The 7500-nt window shown below is 53.0% G+C and overlaps 2 non-coding genes and 1 pseudogene across 2 annotated transcripts; all 3 read right to left on the bottom strand.

Moving 5' to 3' along the window:
• LOC126432843 (large subunit ribosomal RNA) overlaps window positions 1-344 on the bottom strand; it is a 7959-nt pseudogene extending 7615 nt beyond the window's left edge.
• Window positions 345-532: 188 nt separating this feature from the next.
• LOC126432834 (5.8S ribosomal RNA) lies at window positions 533-687 on the bottom strand. The gene has a single exon (XR_007578268.1). It is a non-coding gene; the product is annotated as a 5.8S ribosomal RNA (ribosomal RNA).
• A 351-nt stretch (window positions 688-1038) lies between these two features.
• LOC126432814 (small subunit ribosomal RNA) lies at window positions 1039-2947 on the bottom strand. Its single transcript, XR_007578250.1, has one exon. It is a non-coding gene; the product is annotated as a small subunit ribosomal RNA (ribosomal RNA).
• Between the last annotated feature and the right edge of the window lie 4553 nt (window positions 2948-7500).

The following is a 7500-nucleotide window of genomic DNA, read 5'->3' on the forward strand; positions in this document are numbered from 1 at the left end:
TGGTCATATTTAGTCTCAGATGGAGTTTACCACCCACTTGGAGCTGCACTCTCAAGCAACCCGACTCGAAGGAGAGGTCCCGCCGACGCTCGCACCGGCCGCTACGGGCCTGGCACCCTCTACGGGCCGTGGCCTCATTCAAGTTGGACTTGGGCTCGGCGCGAGGCGTCGGGGTAGTGGACCCTCCCAAACACCACATGCCACGACAGGCGGCAGCCTGCGGGGTTCGGTGCTGGACTCTTCCCTGTTCGCTCGCCGCTACTGGGGGAATCCTTGTTAGTTTCTTTTCCTCCGCTTAGTAATATGCTTAAATTCAGCGGGTAGTCTCGCCTGCTCTGAGGTCGTTGTACGAGGTGTCGCACGCCACACCGCCAGCCGGCTGTGCACGCTACCGAGTAAGTACCGGTATGCGAACCGCCAGGCGACGGGCGCGCATCGCACGTTTAAGGAGACGCGGCCGGCCCCACAGGCGGCCACGACACTCCCAGGTCTGCGAAGCGGGGCAAACGCCGCGCGCTTCAGTATACGTAGCCGACCCTCAGCCAGACGTGGCCCGGGAACGGAATCCATGGACCGCAATGTGCGTTCGAAACGTCGATGTTCATGTGTCCTGCAGTTCACATGTCGACGCGCAATTTGCTGCGTTCTTCATCGACCCACGAGCCGAGTGATCCACCGTCCTGGGTGATCTTTTCGTAGTTTCCACTATCTCTTTCAAGACAGTTGCATAGGCGGGACTGAGGCGTGTGGCGGCCCCTGTTCCAGCGTTCAGTGTCCAACGGCCTCACGGCCGATGGGCGTCGTACGGCTCCACACCGGAGCGGACAGGCACTCGGGCGAAAGTCATTGAAAACCGGCGCCAGGCGCCAGGTGCCGCAGGCCAGCCGCTCCAGCGCTTCAGCGCTCGTACCACACAACATTGCCGTTAGTTTTGAGACGAACGCGTGGTTCCGCACGCGGCGCACAGCTACTGCGAGCCGTACAGGTAGCGTGTTGCGCGACACGACACGCACATCGAAAGACATGCAGTCTAGTCGGTAATGATCCTTCCGCAGGTTCACCTACGGAAACCTTGTTACGACTTTTACTTCCTCTAAATGATCAAGTTTGGTCATCTTTCCGGTAGCATCGGCAACGACAGAGTCAATGCCGCGTACCAGTCCGAAGACCTCACTAAATCATTCAATCGGTAGTAGCGACGGGCGGTGTGTACAAAGGGCAGGGACGTAATCAACGCGAGCTTATGACTCGCGCTTACTGGGAATTCCTCGTTCATGGGGAACAATTGCAAGCCCCAATCCCTAGCACGAAGGAGGTTCAGCGGGTTACCCCGACCTTTCGGCCTAGGAAGACACGCTGATTCCTTCAGTGTAGCGCGCGTGCGGCCCAGAACATCTAAGGGCATCACAGACCTGTTATTGCTCAATCTCGTGCGGCTAGAAGCCGCCTGTCCCTCTAAGAAGAAAAGTAATCGCTGACAGCACGAAGGATGTCACGCGACTAGTTAGCAGGCTAGAGTCTCGTTCGTTATCGGAATTAACCAGACAAATCGCTCCACCAACTAAGAACGGCCATGCACCACCACCCACCGAATCAAGAAAGAGCTATCAATCTGTCAATCCTTCCGGTGTCCGGGCCTGGTGAGGTTTCCCGTGTTGAGTCAAATTAAGCCGCAGGCTCCACTCCTGGTGGTGCCCTTCCGTCAATTCCTTTAAGTTTCAGCTTTGCAACCATACTTCCCCCGGAACCCAAAAGCTTTGGTTTCCCGGAGGCTGCCCGCCGAGTCATCGGAGGAACTGCGGCGGATCGCTGGCTGGCATCGTTTATGGTTAGAACTAGGGCGGTATCTGATCGCCTTCGAACCTCTAACTTTCGTTCTTGATTAATGAAAACATACTTGGCAAATGCTTTCGCTTCTGTTCGTCTTGCGACGATCCAAGAATTTCACCTCTAACGTCGCAATACGAATGCCCCCGCCTGTCCCTATTAATCATTACCTCGGGTTCCGAAAACCAACAAAATAGAACCGAGGTCCTATTCCATTATTCCATGCACACAGTATTCAGGCGGGCTTGCCTGCTTTAAGCACTCTAATTTGTTCAAAGTAAACGTGCCGGCCCACCGAGACACTCAATAAAGAGCACCCTGGTAGGATTTCAACGGGGTCCGCCTCGGGACGCACGAGCACGCACGAGGCGGTCGCACGCCTTCGGCTCGCCCCACCGGCAGGACGTCCCACGATACATGCCAGTTAAACACCGACGGGCGGTGAACCAACAGCGTGGGACACAAATCCAACTACGAGCTTTTTAACCGCAACAACTTTAATATACGCTATTGGAGCTGGAATTACCGCGGCTGCTGGCACCAGACTTGCCCTCCAATAGATACTCGTTAAAGGATTTAAAGTGTACTCATTCCGATTACGGGGCCTCGGATGAGTCCCGTATCGTTATTTTTCGTCACTACCTCCCCGTGCCGGGAGTGGGTAATTTGCGCGCCTGCTGCCTTCCTTGGATGTGGTAGCCGTTTCTCAGGCTCCCTCTCCGGAATCGAACCCTGATTCCCCGTTACCCGTTACAACCATGGTAGGCGCAGAACCTACCATCGACAGTTGATAAGGCAGACATTTGAAAGATGCGTCGCCGGTACGAGGACCGTGCGATCAGCCCTAAGTTATTCAGAGTCACCAAGGCAAACGGACCGGACGAGCCGACCGATTGGTTTTGATCTAATAAAAGCGTCCCTTCCATCTCTGGTCGGGACTCTGTTTGCATGTATTAGCTCTAGAATTACCACAGTTATCCAAGTAACGTGGGTACGATCTAAGGAACCATAACTGATTTAATGAGCCATTCGCGGTTTCACCTTAATGCGGCTTGTACTGAGACATGCATGGCTTAATCTTTGAGACAAGCATATGACTACTGGCAGGATCAACCAGGGAGCTGCGTCAACTAGAGCTGAGCAGCCGGCCGCCCGGGAGTGTGTCCCGGGGGCCCGCGCGAACACGCAAGCGTCCGCTCAATTATTCTGCAAACAGGAGGAGGCTGAGCTCCCCTGCACAACACACCTCGAAACCCTCTCAGGTCCCGGCGGCGCGCAGCGCCGTCCTAAGTACTTGGTCGGGTTCGAGAGAGGCGCAATCGCCCGGAGTTAGGCGAGTAGACGCTTTAGGTGCGACCACCCGTGCTCCCAACTGAGCTTGCCGCTGCCGACAGAGGCCCGGGAGCGTGCTGTCGTGGCATTGCCGGCGGGAGACAACACGCGCCACCTACGGTGACCGGCAGCTCCAACGCCAGCGCCACAGAAGGACAAAAGCCCTACTTGGGTGCCGAAGCGAACTCTCCCAGCACAGCGCACGCGCCAACACGTCCGCACAGCTGCGATACAAACCACCTGCGAGAACCGCTGGGGCGACCGAGCAGCAGACGGCGTCGCGGCGCCGAGCGCCGGGCGGCGGCGCATCCTCAGCGCACAAAGTCCTCAATCGGACCAGCACACTGCAGATGGCCACCGCGCTTCGCACCGGGCCCGCGAGGACCTACTTTGGCCGCAAGGCGCCGCGAGCAGGGGGCGCCGGCGCGCAGCTGCGCCGCCTGCCGCGTCCGTCGGCCGGCGCGCCTGCCACCGGCCGCCCCCACCAGCCGGCTGTAGCGCGTGCGCCCACGCACCGCGCTGCCAGCACGCCGGGCGGCCCCCCCTCACCGGCCGGGGACGGTCCCACCCAGCCACCGCCGCGTATCGCCTCACACCCAGATCCCCTTTCACGTTCGTGGGCATGGTGGGTCCCCTTTCACGTTCGTGGGCATGGTGGGTATCCCTGAAACAACCGGTTAATAGCTCGACCGATCGTCGCCAACACTGATTCACCTCTAGCGAGAACAACCGCACCACAACGGGTTACCGGTTGTTCATTTGCGTAACGTCACCAGCAAACGTACACGTCCATCGCCATTTGCAACGAGTATTGCATGCCTGTGTCAGGTGTCACAACACACTACGTCTGCCCACATAGACGCAACAACATGTGCACGCCTAGAGAACACGTGGAAGGTAGACCCCGTACGTATGCGGTGTCCATTGCGCGAACGACTGTCAGCCCGCCTCTGCAGCATGTCGCAGATGTGGAACGCGGTGCAACATGCTATCACGGTGTGTGAGAAGAGACGACTACGTCCGAATACACGCTCCACTACATCAACAGACTGCTCATGCTGATCGCCATCCAGGGCGTCCGTTCCTCCCACACGTCTGTATGGCGTACCACACTGCAATCCAGCTCTTATAGGGAGACGACACGTAGCTGCGTGCACAATATTTGGACTGTATGGTCCGCCGTTGCTAGGCGCTGTCGTCATACGGTCACATGGGCCACGATGTATCATTCAGTACATACGGAGCAATGTGCAGTACAGTTTGTGGGTTTTGCGTACATCGGCGGACAGGTGACAGGCCGTACCACAACGTAGGCTGAGTACGTCGGCATGCGAAGGGCATTGAACATGCAAACTTCTCACCGACCAGCTTGCGAAGGCAGGGGGGAAGGGGGGGGGGCATGTACGTCCTGCTGCTATCCACACTACAGTGTATAGCAGGAGCATGTGGAAAGTCAGCAACACCTGCAAGGTGTTTAACATGACGCGATACACAGGGGACCGGGCAGTGCGAGTAGCGAACTATATTGCGAGGGTTGCGGTTAGGCAACACTACACTACTTTAACGGGTTGCATAACAATTACAGAGCAGGTTCAGCGACAACGTGCGTCAGGTTAAGGCGCAATATAGTTTAGGTTACGGCGCACTTTAGGTTAGGTTAAGGCACATTATAGGTTAGGTTAAGGCACAACATGGGTTACGTTAAGGCACAACATGGGTTACGTTAAGGCACAACATGGGTTAGGTTAAGGCACAACATGGGTTAGGTTAAGGCACAACATGGGTTAGGTTAAGGCACAACATGGGTTAGGTTAAGGCACAACATGGGTTAGGTTAAGGCACAACATGGGTTAGGTTAAGGCACAACATGGGTTAGGTTAAGGCACAACATGGGTTAGGTTAAGGCACAACATGGGTTAGGTTAAGGCACAACATGGGTTAGGTTAAGGCACAACATGGGTTAGGTTAAGGCACAACATGGGTTAGGTTAAGGCACAACATGGGTTAGGTTAAGGCACAACATGGGTTAGGTTAAGGCACAACATGGGTTAGGTTAAGGCACAACATGGGTTAGGTTAAGGCACAACATGGGTTAGGTTAAGGCACAACATGGGTTAGGTTAAGGCACAACATGGGTTAGGTTAAGGCACAACATGGGTTAGGTTAAGGCACAACATGGGTTAGGTTAAGGCACAACATGGGTTAGGTTAAGGCACAACATGGGTTAGGTTAAGGCACAACATGGGTTAGGTTAAGGCACAACATGGGTTAGGTTAAGGCACAACATGGGTTAGGTTAAGGCACAACATGGGTTAGGTTAAGGCACAACATGGGTTAGGTTAAGGCACAACATGGGTTAGGTTAAGGCACAACATGGGTTAGGTTAAGGCACAACATGGGTTAGGTTAAGGCACAACATGGGTTAGGTTAAGGCACAACATGGGTTAGGTTAAGGCACAACATGGGTTAGGTTAAGGCACAACATGGGTTAGGTTAAGGCACAACATGGGTTAGGTTAAGGCACAACATGGGTTAGGTTAAGGCACAACATGGGTTAGGTTAAGGCACAACATGGGTTAGGTTAAGGCACACCATGGGTTAGGTTAAGGCACACCATGGGTTAGGTTAAGGCACACCATGGGTTAGGTTAAGGCACAACATGGGTTAGGTTAAGGCACAACATGGGTTAGGTTAAGGCACAACATGGGTTAGGTTAAGGCACAACATGGGTTAGGTTAAGGCACAACGTGGGTTAGGTTAAGGCACAACGTGGGTTAGGTTAAGGCACAACGTGGGTTAGGTTAAGGCACAACGTGGGTTAGGTTAAGGCACAACGTGGGTTAGGTTAAGGCACAACATGGGTTAGGTTAAGGCACAACATGGGTTAGGTTAAGGCACACCATGGGTTAGGTTAAGGCACAACATGGGTTAGGTTAAGGCACAACATGGGTTAGGTTAAGGCACAACATGGGTTAGGTTAAGGCACAACATGGGTTAGGTTAAGGCACAACATGGGTTAGGTTAAGGCACAACATGGGTTAGGTTAAGGCACAACGTAGGTTAGGTTAAGGCACAACGTGGGTTAGGTTAAGGCACAACATGGGTTAGGTTAAGGCACAACATGGGTTAGGTTAAGGCACAACATGGGTTAGGTTAAGGCACAACATGGGTTAGGTTAAGGCACAACATGGGTTAGGTTAAGGCACAACATGGGTTAGGTTAAGGCACAACATGGGTTACGTTACGGCACAACATGGGTTACGTTACGGCACAACATGGGTTACGTTACGGCACAACATGGGTTACGTTACGGCACAACATGGGTTACGTTACGGCACAACATGGGTTACGTTACGGCACAACATGGGTTACGTTACGGCACAACATGGGTTACGTTACGGCACAAATTAGGTTAGGTTACGGCACAAATTAGGTTAGGTTAAGGCACAAATTAGGTTAGGTTAAGGCACAAATTAGGTTAGGTTAAGGCACAAATTAGGTTAGGTTAAGGCACAAATTAGGTTAGGTTAAGGCACAAATTAGGTTAGGTTAAGGCACAAATTAGGTTAGGTTAAGGCACAAATTAGGTTAGGTTAAGGCACGATATAGGTTAGGTTAAGGCACGATATAGGTTAGGTTAAGGCACGATATAGGTTAGGTTAAGGCACGATATAGGTTAGGTTAAGGCACGATATAGGTTAGGTTAAGGCACGATATAGGTTAGGTTAAGGCACGATATAGGTTAGGTTAAGGCACGATATAGGTTAGGTTAAGGTACGATATAGGTTAGGTTAAGGTACGATATAGGTTAGGTTAAGGTACGATATAGGTTAGGTTAAGGTACGATATAGGTTAGGTTAAGGTACGATATAGGTTAGGTTAAGGTACGATATAGGTTAGGTTAAGGTACGATATAGGTTAGGTTAAGGTACGATATAGGTTAGGTTAAGGTACGATATAGCGTAGGTTCAGATACACATTGTTGTAGGGAAAGGTGTATTGGGGGGGGGGCGGCAGGTTCGTTGATAGTGATTATCGTAATTGGATGCCTGCGGTATTATCCGATTTGTCACGTCAGGATGCACTTTTGGCTCATGACAGGCGGCGCTCCGATTCCATGGTTGTGGCAGATCTGTGTCTTTCATTCCTGCCATTGTTTGTGTGCTGTGACAGGAGGCAGTATTGTGATGTTGGGTGCACCACTGTGTAGGACATGTGTGGGTGTTCGTGGCTTAGCTGAGCAATGTGCGGATGTCGGAAGGGTGGGATATTGTGTTTTCTGGGTGGACCTCCCGGTCTGGTAATGATAGTGTGGATTGTGTCATGTGGCGGAGAGGATGC

The sequence above is a fragment of the Schistocerca serialis genome, unplaced genomic scaffold, assembly GCF_023864345.2.
Source record: "Schistocerca serialis cubense isolate TAMUIC-IGC-003099 unplaced genomic scaffold, iqSchSeri2.2 HiC_scaffold_1155, whole genome shotgun sequence".
NCBI lineage: Eukaryota > Metazoa > Arthropoda > Insecta > Orthoptera > Acrididae > Schistocerca > Schistocerca serialis.